This window comes from Gracilinanus agilis, chromosome 5, assembly GCF_016433145.1.
Source record: "Gracilinanus agilis isolate LMUSP501 chromosome 5, AgileGrace, whole genome shotgun sequence".
In the NCBI taxonomy this organism is placed as follows: Eukaryota; Metazoa; Chordata; class Mammalia; order Didelphimorphia; family Didelphidae; genus Gracilinanus; species Gracilinanus agilis.
In genome coordinates this window covers 768,244-790,468 of record NC_058134.1, presented here as the reverse complement: position 1 = coordinate 790,468, position 22,225 = coordinate 768,244, and the positions used below count along the sequence as shown (strand labels likewise).

General features: G+C 43.4%; 1 protein-coding gene across 1 annotated transcript in view; it reads right to left on the bottom strand.

The window, feature by feature from the left end:
* LOC123249260 (cytoplasmic dynein 1 intermediate chain 1-like) overlaps positions 1 to 22,225 on the bottom strand; it is a 48,967-nt gene that overhangs the window by 26,315 nt on the left and 427 nt on the right. The window lies entirely within an intron of this gene.

The following is a 22,225-nucleotide window of genomic DNA, read 5'->3' as shown; positions in this document are numbered from 1 at the left end:
GGACGGATGGACCAGTGGACTGCCTTAGGAACAAAATTCACAGAAGTAAATCAAAATAGTAATCTAGCATTAGAGAAAACCAGACTCAAGATTTGGAGGCAGGAACTTGCTATTTGACAAAATTGCAAAGTAGCCTGGCAGAAACAAAGCACAAATGGACATTTCCCAGTGTACACAGCAAGTTAAAGTGTAGGATTTAAATTAATGTGCAATACTCCAAGTATTATATTTTATAAAGTTTATTAATAATCACTTGAAGTAGAAGGAGTAAAAAGGAAATAAAAGTAAAAAACTTAATTATTTAACAAAATTAAGACCATGTGACCAAGTTCTCCTTACCTGTTTAAAAAGCCCACTCCACCAAAGCTCTGACAGGTAGACAAGAAAGCGAGAGGAGGGGCTACACTTAATTTATATCATCCCTACGTCAGCACATAATGTGAGGAGAGTGGGGTGCTGAGAATTGTAGTTTTTAGGGTAACAGGTTCTAATTTCACAATCCCCCCTGTGATCCTTTGGGAGACTAGTCTCCCCAATGGATCATTTAAACATAATTTTCTTATACCTCTAAAGATCTTCTAACTAAAGGTACATGTAATATTGCACTTTCTAAGAGGAAACTACAATAGTTAGAAATAAGAGGGAAATAGAAGAGAGAGAGAGAGCAAAACCAATGATAGCTAGGCACATTGATAAAAAAGCCAGTTGGGGGCAGTCCCCTTTGGCATATGAGTTTACATTCAGAATAAATGTGTTCAACCCCCTTCTGTTCAATGAATTGTATCCCAAAGTTCATTCTGGATCTTCTGATGCAGTGGAGGTTTCTTTATGGCACTTTCTCTGAACAGTTTATTTTCTTGATTCAAGGAGTTAGCAAGTTTCTTATCCTAAAGTTACTCTCAAACAAGAAAAATTTTTATAAAACTAGAATTTTAAGACAATCATACAATCCCCTCTGAGAGGTATGTTGACAAACACATAAATATGTTACCCTAAAAACTACAATTCCCAGCACCCCATGCTCCTCACATTACATGCTGACATAGGGATGATATAAATTTGGTGTAGCCCTGCCTCTCACTCTCTTGTCTTCCTGTCAGGGCTTTGGTGGAGCAGGCTTTTCAAACAGGCAAGGAGAATTTAGTCACTTGGTCTTAACGTTGTTAATTAAGTTTTTTACTTTTATTTCCTTTTTACCTCTTCTACTTCAAGTGATTATTAATAAACTTTATAAAATATAATACTTGGAGTACTGGACATTAATTTAAATTCTACAAAAGTCAAAATGGGGGCATGATTCAGACATAAGTGTGATGTCACAAGCAAATCAGGAAAGTGTGGAAAATGATTACTTGACAGACCTGTGGATAAGAGAAGATTTTATGATCAAACAGGAAATAGAGGGAATTGTGGGAGGTAAATTTAGAACAGATCACATCAATAGCAAACAGCAGCCAATAACTGCAGTAACTTTGTGTTCAATAAACCAGAGAGCCCAGCTGGTAGAGTAAGAATTCACTGTCTGATGAAAACTATTGAGAAAACTAGAAAGTAGAATAGCATAAATTAAATACAAAACAACAGCTTACACCTGTACCCAGAGAGGCTCCAAATGGGTACATGTTTCAGACAGAGTGTGAGACATCCTAAGACAATTAGAGAGCATGTAAGAAGTTACCTGTCAGGACACAGAGAGGAGGAAAACATTAGAACCAAAGAAGAGCGAAACACAGAATAAAAGGAGTAACTTTGATTATATATAATTAAGTAATTTTTGGCCAGAAACAACTCAAATTAGAAGAGAAATAGAAAATAGGGGGTGGGATCTGCAGAAAGTTTCCCTGATAAAAGTCTCAATTCTAGGATAAATAGGGAACTAAGTTAAATTTGTAAGAATAAAATCCTATTTTCCCAATCATTAAGTTGTCAAAAGATATGAACAGGCAGTAATCAGAGGAGGAAATCCAGTTACTAATAGTTACATGAAAAAAAATCCTCTAACTCATTAATAATTAGAGAAATTCAAATTAAAGCTCTGAAGGACTCCCTCAAACCTATCAAATCAGCAAACTTGACAAAAAAAGGAAAATGATGAATTCTGAGAAGGATATGCAAAAACAAAACCAATAATGCACTATTAGCTGAGGAGTGAACTGGTTCAGCCATTCTGGAAAGCAATTTGGAGCTATGCCTACAAAGTTTTTAAGCTATTCATACACATTGACTTAGCAGTACCGCTAGTGCAGACTACTGGTAGGGAGTTGAAAGAAAGAATAGGATCAATATGTCCAAAAAGATTCCAAGCAGCTCTTTTGGGGGGGTAATGTGTTAGTGGAAATTTGGGATCCTTGGTCTTAATATCAAGATCCATGATATAAACTTCCTGTGGATGTTTAGGGGACTTGAAAACTACATTTCCCATGATTCAACAGGCTTCCTTCTTACGTAGTAACGTGAGACAATGTAAAGTGAAGCTTAGAGAAAACTTGACTGGGATGCTCTCTTTCATACAAAGCAGCCATGTGGGCAGAAGGTAATGGCGGGCGATTTGAATTAGATCTTAGCAGGCACGTGGCCTTCTTAATTACCAATATGCCTTTAAATAAACTATTAATAATTCTAAATATATCCATCTATATCAATATTATTTTTAATAGTGCCCATCATTTGGGGAATGGCTGGCCAAGTAATGATGTGTATGCTACAAGAAATGAGAAAGAGAATCCTGGAAGACTTGCACGGACTGATGCAAAGAAAAGGAAGCAGGTCCAGGAGAATCATTTTTACACTAACAAGAGTATACACAAAAACTTCCTCACTCGGATCTACACAATGTCCCACCCCAATTCCAAAAGACTCATGATGTCCAGTAGAAAACTATGGAGTCAGAGTAATGAAGCATCTTTTTTTCTTTCTTGGTTGCCCCATGGCTAATGGAACGAATTGGTTTTGCTTGACCTTTCAGATTGGCAAGGGGTGTAATGTAAGGTGGCTAACAGAAACCTTTTGCTTCTATAATTTCTAATGGTCACAAAAAGTCAGTTAAACATCTTACAATCTTCAGAAAGTCAGTTAGAACTTAAAGCTATAAATAGAGGCGAAGTTCCAACTGATGAGGTTTTTGCCTTCTGGCTTTCACTGTGGCTGGAGGCTTTTGCTTTGGCTTAACCTGTTGGCTTTGGCCTAACTACTTCAGCCTTGGCCTGGGCTTATTTTGTCTTGGGGAAATTTGGACCTATCTCATTTCTCTGGACCTCTCCCTGATCTCCCATCTCCATCCCTCCCCTTCCCTGAATTTCCTTTGGGTCCTGGGTAGAAGGGAGGGCTTGGTGATTGGACATTGTGGGTTTTAGTTTCTTTAGATAATTGGAGTATCCTCAAATAAGTTATACCTAGATTTGATAAAGACTTTACTTAAAAGGCAGTCAAATCTTCCTGACTGGGAGAGCCAGACTGTCTAAACTTCTCCACCACCCATCCCCCACCCTCACCCCTCTCCCTAGCAGCAATTAGAAAACCCTGAACCTCTCCCCTTCTGACTGACTCTGGAATTAATAAATCCCCTTGTTACCTATTCAAACCCTTTGGTGAATCATTGTGTCGAAAATTAAGACAAGGGCTCAAGGGGAAGGAATCATTTTTCTTTTATTTCTTGAAAGAACTGGGGGCATCCATCTTGGCAGGAAGTTCCTACCTCAAGACTTCCTCCAGCCATCAGTTGGACTGGCGAACTAACAAGAGAAACCCTCCAGTCAAACCTAAACATTTCTTACTGGCCCTAATTTCCTCCCTGTATCCTCTGTCTCAAGGGAATAAACCTGTTTGAGCTGCCCTCTCCTACATACCCCATTTCCTCTATCTCCTATATACCTTCCCTCATTTTCATTCCTCCTCCAATCACCTTATAATTCCCTATACCCCATTATCCTTCCTCACACCCAAATTGCGTTTCATTGACCAACTCAGATTACCTTATTTACTTTTTTGATAACAGAGGTTTTTCTTATCAATGTGGGGTGGCGGCAGGAAGAAGTGGGAAGGAGAGAATTAAAAGCTGAAAAGAAAATGCCATTTTAAAACAACTAATACAGGAGCAGGAAGGTCAACAGGTCACAAGGGAGATTTTTTTCCCAGCTTGATCCTTAGTCTCCATTTTAATGAGCTACTTCAAGAGAAATCCCGAGGTGGGGGGAGGGGGGGTAGAGCATTCGAGTTCAAGGAGTGAACCGTCTTCAACCAACACCACCCTGGAGTGACTTCTCTTCCTGAAGGACTGGCAAAGGGAATGCAGTGGCAGATCTAAAGTCCACAAGGTCCTGCTGAAGCCTGATTCTACTGGGTCTGAAGTAAGGCAAAGAGAGCCAATGGGAGAAGACAAGGCAGGTTCCAGAGCTCACATGGCCAGAAATCTTTGCCCTTCACATGAGATGATTCAGTCTTCCTTCCGCCCTCCATCCTCCCTTGCATAGAAAGATTTTTGGGACAACTTGCAACAAGCTGTTCCAGCTGCCCTAGAGCACGAGTTCTTAGCCTGGGATCTTTAAAATCCCAACATTAAGTACCAGATACTATACGTCAACATTTAACATTCTGTTGGCTGTGTTTGGCTCCACAGTAATTCTGGGAGTTTTATTTGATGTGTTCAAAACCTTATTCTGGGCAGGGGCCTACAGGCTTCCCCAGACTGTCCAAGAGGTCTGTGACCCATAAAAGGTCTGAGAAGCCTCGCCCTAAAGAGGAAGAGGAACTTGAAGATGGGGCAGTGCCCCTCGGAATCCCCAGGCTCCGCCTGGCACACTTCCTGGACAGCCGCCAGGGGAGAGAGGAAGAAAATGCAGGTCGCCCGGAGCCCACCCCGAATGGAAGAGATGGTTTTTTTACTCAGTTCTCATTTTATTTCTCTCTTCCCTAGCAAGTAACGTGATATTAAAATTGAGAAGAACAGAATGAAGATGGATAATGAAGAATGACAACCCAAGACAAGGAAGATGGTGACAGGAGAACACGCAGACACCCTCAGGGTGCTTACGTCATCGGGCCCGGTGATGTACAGGAAGCTCAGGAGCCTGAAGGAACTCATAGAATTTCATGCAATAGCTGAGTCCTTGTGGATGAAAACCTAAATCCCCCACGTTCAGAGGAAGAACTGCAGGAGAGGAAACACAGAAGAAAAACAACCGCCTGAACACATGGGTCGATGAGGACATGATTAGGATGTAGACTCGAAACGACCACCCCAGTGCAACTATCAATACTATGGAAATGGGTCTTTTTTTTAATAGAATTTTTTTTATTTTTAGAAAAATTTCCCATGGTGCTGTGTAAATAAAATTAGCTCTAGTCCATTCTATAGTCAAAACTAAATTCTCCCTCTTACAGTTCCATGATTCATGCTCTTACTTTCCCCTTCACCCTCCCCCTCCATAGCCGATGTGCATTTCCCCCAGTTTCTTCCTGTGTCATTGATCAAGACTCATTTCCATAATATTGGTCATTGCATTGGGGTGGTCGTTTCTGGTCTACGTCTCCAACCATGTCTGCATCAACCCATGTGTTCAAGCGGCTGTTTGTCTTCTGTGTTTCCCCTCCTGCGGTTCTTGCTCTGAACCACACGGCTTCTCTGGTTACTCGTCCTGGGGTTGAGCTCAAGGATAGATGGGAACGAGGAGGAGAGACGTTGATCATGGCTGGATAACGCGGCTGACTGTGGCTCGAAGGTACTCCCTTTCCCCTTTCAAAGCAAGAACACTAGACTGATCTTCAGGGGGAGAACAGCCTCCACTGAACTTTAAGTTTTAGGGGTTTCATTCTAATAAACTCCAGGGAAGGCTCAGGGTTGAGGAACGAGGTGTCGGGGATCGAAGCTGGATGAGACATGATCCAGTCAGATGGTCAGCCGACCATCGGGCTGCTCGTGTTGGCTGGAGAGCTTCCACTCCCTCTTCAGCCCTAACCAGGCAGTGGGAGCTTGATGATGTTCTTCTCGATAATCAGGTAGTTGGTGTATATCCATATATATATATATATATATATATATATATATATATAGAGAGAGAGAGAGAGAGAGAGAGAGAGAGAGAGAGAGAGAGNACCTATCTATACGTCTACACAAACATGTAGATGGCTACATATATGTATGTTTATATAGCTCCTTAAAACAGCACTCATTTTTGGAGTGTACTGGATGTATGCGGGAGAGGAACAGACACAGAGAGAGATGAAGTGTGTTTAATTCCATTTAGTTGCTGTTCATTGATGCCTTTTCTTCTCTCCGTGTTTCTGTAATGCCAGATGAACAATACAATTTATATTTATAATGGAGTTGCATTATATGCACATTGAACATACACAAATCCAGCTATCTATACTTGCCATTATGAGGGAGGGGAGGCAGTGTGTGTGTGTGTGTGTGTGTGAGAGAGAGAGAGAGAGAGAGAGAGAGAGAGAGAGAGAGAGAGAGAGAGAGACGGTGGCTGGTGATGGGGCGATCAATGAAAACAGGATGCAGGCAGCCTGAGCAGGTGCCTTGGTCTCCCCACCCGCCCCCCAGGGCCCCTCCTCACAACTGAGAGAGTGTTGGATTGAGCTTCTGCCTTTTCCTAGTGCTGGCAGCACTGCCTTTTGCCCCTTGGCTCATGGCACCTGGGTGAGTTCCAGATTCTAAACCATTGACTGTCACTCATGCTGGTCTCCATTTTATCAGAAATTCATGTTACGTGGGACAGGAAGAGCCCTGAGCCAGCCCAGGGCCAGGCACACCAGACACTCACTTGGGTCATTGACTGACCAATTTCTGGGAGCAGATCCAGGAGACGAAATAATGTGCCCACAGAGAAGGCCGGAGCCCCGGACCCAGGATGAAAAGTGCCAGCCGCCTGGGGACAAAGAACGCCAGGCCACACAGACTCTCTCCCTTTCTCTCTCCATGCTTTTGTTTGCCCCGGAGCTCCTCCACAAAATGGCTAACGTGGGAATGCTGTACAGGATGGCGAACGCACAGCTGCTCTCACAGGGCTTGCTCTCTCTGGGAGGGGGAGGCCACATGAGAACTTGGCTCACAATTTTGTAAACGAAGGTCAAAAATTGTTTTTACATGTAACTGAGGAAGAAATAAAATACTGTTTAAAAAGAAAGCCCTGGACCCAAGCGGGGAGGAGGTCCATGCATGTCCCCTGCTGGAGGAGAGCTAAACTGGGGGAGAGAGCACTTCAGAGCCGAATCAATGGCAGGCAAGTACCCTGCGAACACCCACCAGGATCAGAGGATGGTGGGGAGCCACCAGAGGACACCCGAGGAAAGGGGACTTGGGAGAGAAGGAGGCAGAGACAGAGACTGAGACAGAGACCGAGACAGACTCAAAAACAAAGACAGAGACTTCTCTCAGAGGGAAACTCCATCACAAAGGAAAGGAGCCTTCTGGGGCTCTGCCCAGGGCACCACTGCGGGCACTCTGAGAGCAGAGGACCCACTGGAAACTCCACTTTCAGGAGGTTCACATATGAGTCCTAGCTATGCGCATTGCCACACAAACAAAGCTCAGCTGGATCCAAAGTCTTGTGAGCCTGGCTGCTTTCAAAGGGAGCCAGTGGTTATACTTCAGGGAGTTCCAGATACTGGAGTGTTTGATTTCTCTGGGGATGGAAGACCTGAGTTCAAATCCTGTCTCTGACACTTACTAGCCACATGACCCCAGGCAGGTCACCTCAATTTCCATTTCCTCATTTGTGAAATGGAGTAAGACCATGTGCCTCCCAGGCTTTTCATGAGCATTGTTATTTTAAAAATTGATGAAGGCTGATGTTATGAGGAAAAATAATATTTTAATTAAAGCCATGTTGATAGAATAAAAATCAGACACACCTGGCTATTTCAAAATCCCACCTCCCGTACCTTCTCCCATCTTGTCTGTCTCATACGCCAGAGCATGCTCAGGTAGCAAAGAGGAAGTAAAAAGCGACCTCCCAATATTTAAAGACGTGCTTTACCTTGAAGATGTCATCCAAAACAGGAAACCTGTTGGACCATGGGAAAAGTAGTTTCAAAGTCCCCCACATGTCCACAGGAAGTTTATCAAATACTTTTAAATGGAACCCCCAGAAATTCTAAATAACACAGCATGAAAGGAAAGAATATTTGTAAAGCACTTGGCAAACCTTCAAGTGTTAAGAAAACACCCGCAAACATTGTCAATACCCCTCACCATCCTTACCGGCACTGCTCCAGAGAGCAGCAAGCAAAGAGAGGACGGCAGTAGGAAGCCACCGTCACCCCACGCTCACATCAGACCCTTTCCTGAAGAACGTTTGGCTTTCTGTCCAACAACAGGATGTCCACATGGACGTTTGCATTTTAGTTCCAGGAAATAAAGGAAACCGAAACTGAAGGGGAAGCAAGCAGGATTGCCTTGGAGGATTTTGCTCTCTTCTTTGAACCATTTCCTGGATGCTGCCATCTACTCCGTGTAGGCACACATATTCTGAGGGTCCCATGCCCTCAGCGCACAGCTAATGCTGCCACTTCTAATGGCACAGGGGGCTAATGTGAGGCCTCACCCCACTGGGAGTGGTCCCAGAGAAGGAAACTGCCCCACCTTGGGCTCAGGCTAGCCTGACTCACATTCAGAGCAAATGCCAACAGAGCAGGTCTGGAGAGTCCAAAGAGCATCACTGACAAGACAAGCTTGAAGGACAACCAGAGAGAGGCCCAGAGCCCAGAAAAGCTCTCATCGGCCCTCTGGCCACACTCAGTGGCAGCCTGAGCTGTGTTCTATGAGAGGGGAGGCCCGAAGCTCTTCTCTGCTTTACTATGGATCCCCCGTCTTCCTGTAAATCCCAGTTACAAATCCACCTTCTACAGAAGGCCGCCCCCCCTTAGTTCTAGTAGCTCTCATGTGGCATTAGGTCTCTTTGGTTTATCTGTGTCTTCAGGTCATCTCCTCAAGGGCACCGACTATCTTTGGCTTTCTTTCCCAGCTTTAGAGCTTATGAAAGAGAATGACACACAGAGAGTTTTTCATAAATGCTCATCGACTGTTGGAGGGGATGCGGCAGAGGTGTGACACCAATGCATTGCTTGGGGCTCTGATTTCATAAGATGATTCATCTACAAAAAAAATGACTACTATGGAAATAGGTTTGCTTGATAATACATGTATAACCCAGTCGGAATTGCTTCTCAACCCTGAGAGAGGGGAGGACAATGTAAGGGGGGAAAGGGGGCTTATGGGTTAATATATTAAAGGTGGTCGCCACAGGATTGAACTACTATCAATCCTCAATTAAGAATAATCTCAAATCAAAATTGACTTTCATGGTGATTTATTTACAATTAGGAAGGTTGAAGGTAGGGAAACAGAGAGAAACTGAGGCCTGGACCAGAGGCCCAAACCAGGGAGGCTTCAGAGGCCCAGCAGGGGGGGCACAGAGGTGAATTAAACAAGGCTTCTAGCCACGAGGCCTTTTACAATTAGAGAGGCAAGAGAGGCCTCCCTGAGGGTAGAGCCTCCAGAAACGCCAAGGAAGAGAGAGTCAGCCTAACTTACCCACATGGCAATTCAAAGAAGATATTTAAAGCAGACTCACCAGGGTTTCAGCATTCCAACACTCCTCCATGTACCAGAAAAGCTCCTTCATGAGCAGCGCTCTTCACTGAAGCCCTCTCACTCACTCAACTCCCTCTTTTTAAAGGGGTCACATGCGTCATTTCCTGTACCTCCCTCCTAATTTGCATGTCCAATCACAATAGACACTTCTCTTAGGACGGCCTAGGGGGCAGTCAGTCTGATTCTGATTTGTCACCCACTCTAGCACTCATGGGTTAGGACCTCCTAGATGTTCTCACCTTTGGTGATTAGATCTAAAGATGGGCAGTGTGGACTTAATCTAATTATCACAGAAGAATGGAAGGAGACAACACAAATCATATAACTTTGGAAAACTTATGTGGAAAATTGTTATTAAAATAAAGAAAAAGAGAAAACCAGAGGGAAGAATGATGTGAGAGAATCATGAAAAAGGAGTCAACAGCTTAGTAAAGGAAGCATAAAAATGGGGGAAAATATTCAAAAATCCACTGAAGAAAACAATTTCATAAAAGTAGAACTGGCCAAATGGAAAACGAGATACAAAATCTCAATGAAGAAAATAATTCTTTAAAATTTAGAACTGAGCAAGTGGAAACTAATGACTTCATGAAACATCAAAAAAAATAAAATGAACCAAAGGAATGAAAAAAAAATAGAAGAAAATGTGAAATACTTCATTAGAAAAACAACTATCCTAGAAAACAGATCCCGGAGAGACAATGTAAAAATTATTGGAACACCTGAAAGCCATGATTTGTTTTTAAAAGGGCCTGGACATCATATTACAAGAAATTATCAAGATAAACCACCTTGATACACCTAAACAAGAGAGCAAAATAGAAATTGAAAGAATCCAGCCATCACTTCCTAAAAGAGATCTCAAAATGAAAACAACTGAGTTGCTGGTGGAGTTGTGAACTGATCCAACCCTTCTGGATGATGTTAACATTTTTTCAGATTCAAAGTATGCTTTTATGGTTGTGCATTCTTCGGGAGAAATTTGGAAGAAAAAAGGGTTCATAACATCTAATGGGAAAGCAATAGCATATGGGAAACTGATGGGTGAATTGTTAAAGGCCATACAATTACCATCAAAGTTATCTGTCATTCACTGCAGAGCACATCAAAAGATATTGGGACCAGTACAGATAGGCAATCACAGAGCTGACATCAGTGCGAAGTATGCAGCTAGATTTGTTCCAAAAGCTGTATTTCACTTAGCCTTAGTGGATAAAGATGAACTACTCCAAGCTTATTCACAAAAGGAAGTGGAATATTGGCAGAAAAATCTTGGAGCCAATCTAGTGAATGGAGTGTGGATGTCAATCTCTGGAAAACCATTTTTGCCGAAATTACTGCACCATACTGCATGTGCAGCAGTTCACAGAAAAGGCCATTATGGAGTTTTAGGAGTTGTAGATACAATTCGCAAAAGCTGGATAGCTATAGGTGTGACAACTGAAGCCAAACGGGTGTGTGACAGTTGTATAGTGCGTCAACAATACAACAAGGCTATAATTAAGACCAAAGCCTATGGAGGAAAACCACTAGCATTCACACTGTTTGAATGCTTACAGAGAGATTATGTCACAATACCAAGATGTCAACAATCTAGGTACATACTCATGATAGTGGAAAAGTTGACTAAATGGCCAGAGGCATTCCCAGCCAAGAAAAATGATGCATCTTTTGTAGCAAAGATGCTGCTGAGGGAGATAATTCCAAGGTGTTCTATTCTATCAGTGATATTGTCTGACTCTGGTAGTCATTTTGCAAATTCTATTTTAAAGCAAATCTACCAGGTGTTAGGGATCAAGAGACACCTATGTTCCATATATCGACCTCAATCATCAGGAGCTGTGGAACGAACCAATCAATTGTTAAAATCAATGATTAGGAAGCTGTGTACAGAAAGTCATCTTAAATGGCCAGATGTTTTACCTATGGTACTTTTCTATTTGAGAAGTCAGCTAAATAGTCAAACACATTTGTCACTGTTTGAACTATTGTATGGTCAGCAGCCGTGGATAGGAAAAGCTCCATGAGACACTAATTACCTATCACATCTGGGGATTGAGTGCAAAATCTATGAGTATGTCACCTTATTGAAAGAGAGATTAGATGAACTACAAAAGTTATCTTTAATACAACAAAGAGTTCCACTTGACTTTAGTTTACATGATTAGCAACCTGGAGATAAAGTGTATATCAGAAATTTCACAAGAAGATCAGTATTAGAACCAAAATGGTATGGACCTTATGAAATTATCCTAGTATCACCATCCTCTGTAAAAATCAAGGGAAAAGTGTGGCATCACTATACCCACCTAAAGAAAGACCTCAGGAAAGCCAAGACCTCATCAAGCAGTCAGTCTCAAACACAAGAAACAATCTGATTTAGAGATAGAACCTCAAAACAAAAGATCATACTTGAAAACAAAGCCTCAAACAGGAAAACACCAAGGAACCGATCAATTTCAAGAACATGACACTCAAATCATTGATTTAGATCACACAAATGCCTCATTCATTCATAAAGATCAACAGTTAGACCTATCCGAAATCAGCAGTGGTGAAGAAGAAGAAACAGAATATTAGTCTAAGCATTACATATTACATCAAAGAGGAATGCCAACACAAAGTCTCATAAGGAGAATTTTGTGGCAACACAAAATTTGACATAACATCACACAGTCATGCATTGGTTCCTGATCCAGGGATTCTTCAATCAAGTCGACAACAGACAAGATGGGTATCCAGCAAAGGAGAAGAGAGATGAGATCCCAAAGATTCCGGAGTTCCAAAGACATCAGGATATCAGGGCCAGCACAAGGACAAGAGGAAACATTTCACTAGCAGACTGTACAAGGACCTGAACTGTGACAACACCTGTGACTTGGACATCACCACTGGGAGACTCACAAGGAGAGAAGATCAGCCGTTGAAGATTAGGTTTGAATAGGTGCAAGGTTTTCACATTCAGACACTAATCACGAGGGAAATGCACAAACTAGAATGCATGCAACAGAACATAAGCTGATTGACAGAGGGATTCTGAAGAAGAAGGTGAGTATAAACCCAAACAGAAAATGTTAGGTCATGAGTCCAACACATAGTCATAATAAAGTCACATCACATGTACATAATGTAAATAAATGTATATAGTTGAGAATACAATACAGTGACCCAAATGAGCAAGAGAATTAAGATGCCTTGCAAGGTCTAAAGTAGTCATTTCATAGGAACATCACATGAAAACCTTGTACATATGTAATATTTTTACTAACATGTATAGCATAAGTCTACTAACCCATAGGGGAAGAGTAGATGTAGGGAAGTTCAATTTTAGCTAGTATAGGGTCAGTGTAAATAGTTATAAATGTTCAAATAGGATTGAAAGAATGTTAGGTAAACATTGTATAGTGAAGGTTAGTTAGGAATGAAACTAATTGACTAACACATTAACTATAGAGTAAGAAGTACTGATAAACTAATCTTTCTGACCGTAGATTAGGGAATAGAAATGTTAGAGTTTAATGTGTATTAGGAATGTTAGTAGTAGAAATATAGACAAAGTTATTGCAAGTTTCATTGATTTAGAGTAAGAAACAGCATAGATAATGATTCTTAAATGTTCTGATAATGTTTACATCTTATACTTATGTTCAACTGATGTGTTTATGAAAATGGGCAGGAGAAGAAGAAGAGGGTGGAAAGGGTGGATATCCCAAAGACTGTTTAGGCATATCATCTAGCAAAGAAGAAGAAGCGGAAACATCAAGCAGCAGTTTGCCTACTCTGGTTTGGCTATGGCCAGGCTGGACCAGAGGAGCTAACCATCCTGACTCAAAACTTGCCTACAGATCTGAGGGTTTAATATCATCAAAGTAGATAGGGTTTCCCAATTCCTCTATCCAATACCAATACCCCATCTTTGTTAAATACAGTTAAAGCTTTTAAGTACCTTCCTGAAGTGATTATTTAGAGCTTCTCTGGGAAGGGAGATATGCAGTCAGAGACAAACCGTTACCAAGCTAATAGAGCCCATTATACACTATCAACCAACCCCAAGTGGGACCTGAAGGGATATCATCCATAGACCTGAAGGATCCTGCCTGGGCACTATTATAAAGGAGGGAGGTGTCATATTATCTAGCTAGGGCAAGCCTCAGTTGATCTTGCTCTAGCCACCTATCTGGGCTATCACTGTTGTCATACGTTTACCAGTGGTAGTATCCAGTTTAGGCTTATCCCCTCCTCTCCATCTACAACATCTACTTTATTTTTATAACACTGGCAATTTGGAACTATGCTCAAAGGGCTTTAAAAGACTATCTGCCTTTTGATCCAGCCATAGCACTGCTTGGTTTATACCCCAAATAGATAATAAGGAAAAAGACATGTACAAAAATATTTATAGCTGTGCTCTTTGTGGTGGCAAAAAATTGGAAAATGAGGGAATGTCCTTTGATTGGGGAATGGATGGACAAATTGAGGTATCTGCGGGTGACGGAATACTATTGTGCTCAAAGCAATAATGAACTGGGGGAATTCCATGTGAACTGGAAAGACCTCCAGGAATGGATGCAGAGTGAAAGGAGCAGATCCAGGAGAACATTATACGCAGAAGCTGATACACTGTGGTACAATTGAACATAACAGACTTCTCTACTAGCAGCAACATAAGAATCCAGAGCAAGGCTTAGGGACTTACGAGAAAGAAAACCAGCCACACTCAGAGGAAGAACTGTGGGAGGAGAAACACAGAAGAAAAACAACTGCATAAACACATGGGTTGTTGGGGATATTATTGGGGATGAAGATGCTAAACAATAACTGTAGTCCAACTATCAATAATATAGAATTAGGTCTTAATCAATGATACATGTAAAACCCAGTGGAATTGTGCCTTGGCTAAGGGGGATTAGGGGAGGTTTGGGGAGAGTGAAAGAATATGAAACATGTAACTATGGGAAAATATTCAAAATTTAAATTTAAAAAATTTAAAAATAAAGTTTTACAAAAAAAAAAAGAAAAGAAAAGAAAAAGAAAACAACTGAGAATATTATAGCCAAATTCCAGAGTTCTCAGGCCAAAGGGAAAATGCTACAAGCAAAGAGAAAGAAATCATGGAACCTCAGTCAGGATTACACAGGATTTAACAGCTTTCATGTTAAAAAATTAGAGGGCTTGAAATATGATACTCCAGAAGGCAAAGGAGCTAAGATTACAACCAAGAATCATCTATCTAGTGAAACTAAGTATAATCCTTCAGGGGGAAAACAAATATGTAATGAAATTAGAACTTTCCAGCATTCTTTTTTTTTTAAACCCTTGTACTTCGGTGTATTGTCTCATAGGTGGAAGAGTGGTAAGGGTGGGCAATGGGGGTCAAGTGACTTGCCCAGGGTCACACAGCTGGGAAGTGGCTGAGGCCGGGTTTGAACCTAGGACCTCCTGTCTCTAGGCCTGACTCTCACTCCACTGAGCTACCCAGCTGCCCCCATCCAGCATTCTTGATAAAAAGATAAGAATTGAACAAAAAAACTGATTTTCATATACAAGACTCAAGAGAAGCATAAAAACATAAACAGAAAAGTGGAAACATAAGGGATTCAATAAGGTAAACTATTTACATTCCTATATGGGAAGATGATACTCATAATTCTTAAGAACTTTGTTACTATGAGAGCAACCAGAGGGAGTTTACACAGAGAGCACAGGAGGAAGTTGATTATGATGGGATGATATCCAAAAGAAGCAAAATAATGAGGTAAGAAAGAGAATTATACTGGGAAAAGAGGGGTGGGAAGGTAGAATGGAGTAAATTATCTCACATGAATAGGTGCTAAAGAGCTATTCCAGAGGAAGGGAAGATGGAGAGGGGTGTCAGCCAATGATTGAACTTTACTTTCATTGGAATTGATTCAAAATGGGAAGAATATCCATACTCAAGCATGTATAGAAATCTATCTTATGTTGTGACTTGATCCAACCAATCTGGAGGGCAATTTGGAACTATGTCCAAAGGGCTTTAAAAGACTGCCTGCCCTTTGATCCAGCCATATCACTGCTGTGTTTATACCCCAAAAATATAATAAGGAAAAAGACTTGTACAAAAATATTTATAGCCGCACTCTTTGTGGTAGCAAAAAAATTGGAAAATGAGGGGCTGTCCCTGATTTGGGGAATGGCTGAACAAATTGTGGTATCTGATGGGAATGGAATATTATTGTGTTGAAAGGAGCGATGAACTGGAGGAATTCCATGTAAACTGGAAAGACCTCCGGGAAGTGATGCAGAGTGAAAGGAGCAGAACCAGGAGAACATTGTACACAGAGACGGATACATTGTAGCACAATTGAATGTAACTGACTTTGCTACTAGTAACAATGCAGTGACCCGGGACAATTCTGAGGGATTTATGAGAAAGGATGCTCTCCATATACAGAGAAAGAACTGTCGGAGCACAAATGCAGAAGATAAACACATGATTGATCACATGGTTCAATGGGGATAGGATTGGGGATGCAGGCTTTAAACGATCACCCTAGTGTAAATATTAATAATATGGAAATAAGTTTTGAACAATGATACATGTAAACCTCCCCAAAAGAAATCTATCTTACTTTGTAGGGAAAAGGGAGGGGATGGGGGTCAAAGAGAAAAGGAAGATAATAATAAGGGAGAGGAAATGAGAGAGGCAGTGGTCAGCAGCAAAATGCTTGTGAGGAAGGGAGGGACAAAGTGAAAGAAGAAAGAGAGAGAGAAATGGAGGGAAATACATAGTAAATGTGAATGGGATAAACTCATAATATGGAAGCAGATAGCAAAGTGGATTAAAAACCAGAATCCCATAATATGTGGTTTATAAGAAAAACATTTGAAGCAAAGAGACATACATAGAGTAAAGGTAAGGACTGGAGCAGAACCTATTATGCTTTAGCTGAAGTAAAATAAAAGCAGGGCTACCAACCATGATCATGATCTCAGACCAAGCAAAAGCAAAATTAGATCTAATTAAAAGAGATAAGGATGGAAACTACATCTTGATAAAAGGTACTATAGGCAATGAAGTAATATCAGTACTAAACATATACATACCAAATGGTAAAGCATCTAAGTCTTTAAAGAAGTTAAGTGAGCTATAGGAGGAAATAGACAGCAAAATCTACTAGTGTAGGATCTCAACTTTCCCTTCTCAAAACCAGATATATCTAACTAAAACTAAACAAGAAAGAAGTTAAGGAAAGAAATAAAATTTTAGAAAAATTAGATATTATAGATCTCTGGGTAAAAACAGAATGAGAATAAGAAATGAATGTGCCTTTTCCTCAAGTTTTACATGACACCTACACAAAAATTAACCATACATTAGGGCATAAAAACCACACAACTAAATGGAGAAAAGCAGAAATATTAAGTGTATCCTTTTCAGATCATAATGTAATAAAATTACATTTAATGAAGAACTATGGAGAGATAGATTAGAAATTTATTGGAAATTAAACAATCTAATCCTAAAGAAGAGTGGGTCAAAGAGCAAATCACAGAAACAATCAATAATTTCATTAAAAAGAATAACAACAGAAACAACATAATAAAATTTATGGGATTCAGCCAAAATAGTACTTAGAAGAAAATTTATATCTCTAAATGAATTGAGTGCATGACTAAAAAAACTAGAAAAAGAGCAAATCAAAAATCCCCAGTTTAACATCAAATTAGAAATTCTGAAAATCAAAGGAGAGATTAATAAAATTGAAAGTAAGAAAACCAATGAATTAATAAATAAGATGAGGAGCTGGTTTATGGCAGGGGAGAGGAAATAAAATAGATCAACTATCGATTGTTTTGATTTTTTTTTTTTTACCCTTGTACTTCGGTGTATTGTCTCATAGGTGGAAGATTGGTAAGGGTGGGCAATGGGGGTCAAGTGACTTGCCCAGGGTCACACAGCTGGGAAGTGGCTGAGGCCGGGTTTGATGTTTTGATTTTAAAAAGAAAGAAGAAAATCAAATTACCAGCATCAAAAAGGGGGGGGGGGTGAATTAACACTGATGAAGAGGACATTAAAGCAATTATTAGGAGATATTTTGCACAATTATATGCTAACAAATCTAACAATCTAAGAGAGATGGATGAATATTTACAAAACTAGAAATTTCCCAAATTAACAGAAAGGAAACAAAATATTTTAACAACCTCATCTCAGAAAAAGCAATTAAACAAGTCATCAATGAATGAACTCCCTAAGAGAATACGCCCAGCCAGATGGATTCACAAGGGAATTCTACCAAACATGTAAAGAACAATGAATTCCAATACTGTGTTATGGTTTTGGGAAAACAGCCAAAGAGAAAGTCCTACTAAGTTCTTTTTATGACACAAATATGATGCTGATACTTATATCAGGAAGAGCAAAACCAGAGGAGAAAACTACAGACCAATTTCCCTAATGTATATTGATGCAAAATTTTAATGTTCTAGCAAGGAGATCACGGCAATCTATCCCAGAGATCATATACTATGACTGGTGGGAGATATGCCAGAAATGCCGGCCTGGTTCAGTATTAGAAAAACTATCGACATAATTGACCAAACCAACAGAAATCAAGTGATCAGCTCCATAGATGCAGAAAAGACTTTTGACAAATATAACACCCATTCCTACTAAAAACACTGAAAAACATAGGAATAAATAGAGCTTTTCTCCAAAGGATAAGAAGTATCTATCTAAAATCATCAGCAAGGATTATCTGTAAGAGAAATAGAAGTCTTTCCAGTAAGATCAGCAGTAAAGCAAGGTAGCCCATTATCACCACAATTAGTCAATATTATACTAGAGATGTGAGCTACAGAATTTAAAAAAAGAAAGTGAAATTGAAGGAATTAGAAGAGGCAATGAGGGAACTAAGCTATTACTCTTTGCAGATGACGATGGTGCACTCAGAGAATATTGGATTCAAGTAAAACTCCAAGATTCGAGTAAAAACTAGTGGAACTAATTAACAATTTTAGCAAAATTGAAGGCTATAAAATAAATTCACACAAATCTTCAGCATTTCTCTATATTGCCGACAAAAACTCAGCAGGAAGAATCAGAGGGAGAAGTTACATTTAAAATCAAGGTAGGTTTGGGGGGGAGGGGAAAATAAAAACATGAATCATGTAACCATGGAAAATTTTTTATTAAACAATAATTAAATAAATAAATGAGTGAGTGAGCAGGTAAATAAATAAATAAAATCAATGTAGGGGGCAGCTGGGTGGTTCAGTGGATTGAGAGCCAGACCTAGAGATGGGAAGTCCTGAGTTCAAATTCTCATATACTTCCTCACTATGTGACCCTGGGCAAGTCACTTCACCCCCACTGCCTAGTCCTCACCACTCTTCTGCCTTGGAGCCAATACACAATATTGACTCCAAGATGGAAGGTGAGGGTTTAAAAATAAATAAATAAATGAAATTAATGTAGATGATATAAAATATGGGGGGGGGCCAATGTACGAAGACAAATCTAGGCACTCTATGAATATAATTACAAACCATTTTTCACACAAATAAAATCACACTTAAACAATCGGAAAAACATTCATTGGTCATGGCTAGGCCAAGCCAATATACTAAAATGGCAATTCTCTGCACACGAATTTACTTGGTGGGTGTCGTAGCAATCAAACTGCCAACGATTGTTTCATAAAGCTGAAAATAACCAAATTCATGTGGAAGAACAAAGGATCCGGAATATCAAGGAAATTAATGAACAAAGATGCGAAGGGAGGTGATGGAGCAGCCGCAGATCTCAGACGATATGACAAAGCTGCCGTCATCGGAGCAGTCTTGATAGCGGCTAAGAAACAGAGCGGAATATCGGCGGACCAGACTAGGCACAGGACGCACCCCAGGACGGGCCTAGCGATGGTGTGTGTGATAAGCCCAAAGATCCACGCTTTGGAGACAGGAACTCGCTGGGAAAACTGGGAAAGGCTGCGAGAGAAACTACATGCAGGCCAGCGACTCACGTCCTCTCCCAAAGTACCAAAAGGGCTGATTTAGGCAGGAAGGGGGAGGCCGAAGGGGGAGGCCGGAAGCAAGTCGGGGGAGCAGGGAAGGGTGTGGCTGTCAGTTGATGGAGAAGGAAGCCGTCAGGAGCGAACGAGAGCTGGCAAACATTCCGGGCGTCAAACGAATCGTTTTGTTTACGTCTAGTTTAGCCATTTCTACACGAGCAAAAGCAACGCGGCCAGAGCAGAGGGAAAGCAGGGCGCTGAGGGGGGAGCGCCGCCAGCCTCCTCCGGGAGTCAAACAGAAACGGGCCGGATTTAGAGGAAGACGCCTACGGCAGCGGCTGGGGAAGAAGAAGCTCCGAGCGGCCTTTGTCAGGGAGGTGCCAGTTAGCGAGCTCTGAGGCCCCGCAGCATCCCCAGCTGCTGGCCAACACGGCCAGGATAGGGCAGGAGGGCGAGCAAGCCTGCGCCTCGACATCCTCCCATGGCACGCGGAGGGACCCGCAGCCCCCACAGGCCCCACATCGGAAGAGTCTCCCAAAGGCCTTCAGCTACTCCCACTAGCCCGAGTCTTCCACCCTCCTGAACACCTTGGAAGGCCCACTCTGGCAGCTCTTCAGTGTGGCCGGGAGCCTGCACTCCGGAGGGGGGAGCCTCGTGTGCAGCCGACCTCCCTGCCTTCGTCCGGCCAGGAAGGGGGGGCTGTGAGCAGGGCCCACCCCGACTCCCCGGAACCCCTTCTTACAAGGGAAAAGGGAAAAGGCCCGCGTTGGAGGAGGCGCACCGGCGGCGGAGTCGGCCCCACACCCCCAGGAGGCCTGCGGCCCACGGGGGACGAGGCCACGTCAGCGGGCTTCCTGATGGGGCAGGGAGGGGACGTCCAGCCGGTGGGGAATGGCTAAGCGCGTGGTGGTGAGAAACGAGGAGGGGGAAGAGTCCCGAAAAGCCTACGAGAACTGGCCGCGGGCAGCAAGCAGGGCCAGCAGGGCCAGCAGGGCGCCACCACGACCTCGGCCCTTCTCAGCAGCACGAAGGTCCCAAGGGCTGGGCCCAGAAATGCTCCTCCCGCCTTCAGAGGAAGCCCGATGGGGCTGGATGCGGAGCCCAGCGGCGGAGCCCAGCGGCAGAGCTTCCCCGGCTTTCCTCAGGATCTTCCCAGCACGCAGGCGCCTAACTCTACAGCATGGCCCGCACCGGCCCCTGTAACGAGTCTGGAACTCGGCACTCCCAAAGGGACGGCAAACGTGTTTGTACCCAGAACCGGGAAAAAGAAAAACTGAAAGATGAGAAAGAATTTCCCAACACGAAGCCCCAGTGCAGGAAGAGCGGCAGGGCCGCCCCCACGCCGCCCCGAGCCAGGCAGGGCCACCGGGTCCTTCTACCCCGGCGGGGGCGGCGGTGCTCCCCAGTGACAGGAACATGGCTGCTCTCAGGCTTCCCTCTTTGAAGTCATCTTCTGCACAGGAAAGGGCCTGGACTTCCTCCCACCACTGCGCCTCAGTTTCCTCATCTGTACCACGAGAGAGGGTTCCTAAGAGCCCCTCCCCCCTGGGGAGTTTCAGAGCCTCCTTTGCCCAGATCCTTTAGTCAAGGGCCTCCTCTAGGCCTGGACTCCACGGAGAGGGCCCTCCGGGCCTGAAGCAGCAGCCACTTCATTTCCACTTGGGCGTTTCTGGCGTGGGGAAGCTGCTCCCCCTGCGCGTAGCCCCTTCCTCGCTGAGACAGCAGAGCCGAGACGGGCCCTTTGGCCACTTCTACCCGCTGACCCCTGCTCTGAACGCTCTCCTCCCACCCTCCCTGCCCACCTCAGCGTCTTCTCTTCCCCAGGATAAACAGGCACTCGGGCATTCGCAGGACAACTCCGTGACTCCATTTGGAGTTCCCTGGCCACACTCCGGAGTGCTGGGCCTTTTTACAGATGAGGAAACTGAGGCCATCAAGATGAAGTGACTTGACCAGGGTCACACCGTCAGTAAGCATCCTAAGCCCCATTTGAGCTCAGGAAGATGTCTCCCCACACCCCAGCTTGGAGCTCCGTCCGCTGGAGCCCCGACCGGCCGAGGCAAACGTCCTCCGCTCCTTTGCCCAGTTTTCATTTGCCCGGATGAACTCGAGGTCCTCCGCGCCGCCGCCCCACCCCCACCCCCACTGGACACACGGCAGCGGCCCGCGTCCTACCTTCCTCAAGCAAGGCGGGGCTTGACCCGAACTCCAGGCCTGACCTGGCGGGGCCAAAGAGCCCTCGAAGTTTCCCCCGGCTTGGCCTGAGTTCTACGCCCCTCCCCCCACCCGAGCCCCCGCCGGAGCCCCCGCCCGGCCTCTCCTCCCCGAAGTCGGACTCTTTAAGTCTTCCTGTTCATGGGCAGCATCTCCCTGCCTGCCCTTCAGCTGCCCGCTGGGCTCCCGGCAGCTCCCAGCCGGCCAGGCGCTGTCCAAGGTGAGCAGCGAGCGGCCAAACGCGGAGCCGAGCAGGGCGGCCCGAGGAGCCCGGCGAGGGCCCCCAGAGCCCTTTCGGGACCTCCTCCACAAGCCACCGGCTAACTCGGAACACCGCCCCGCCCCCCCCCCTGCCCAGGCCCCGTCTCTGTCTCTCCCTCCCTCTCTCTCTGTCTCTCTCTGTCTCTCCCTCCCT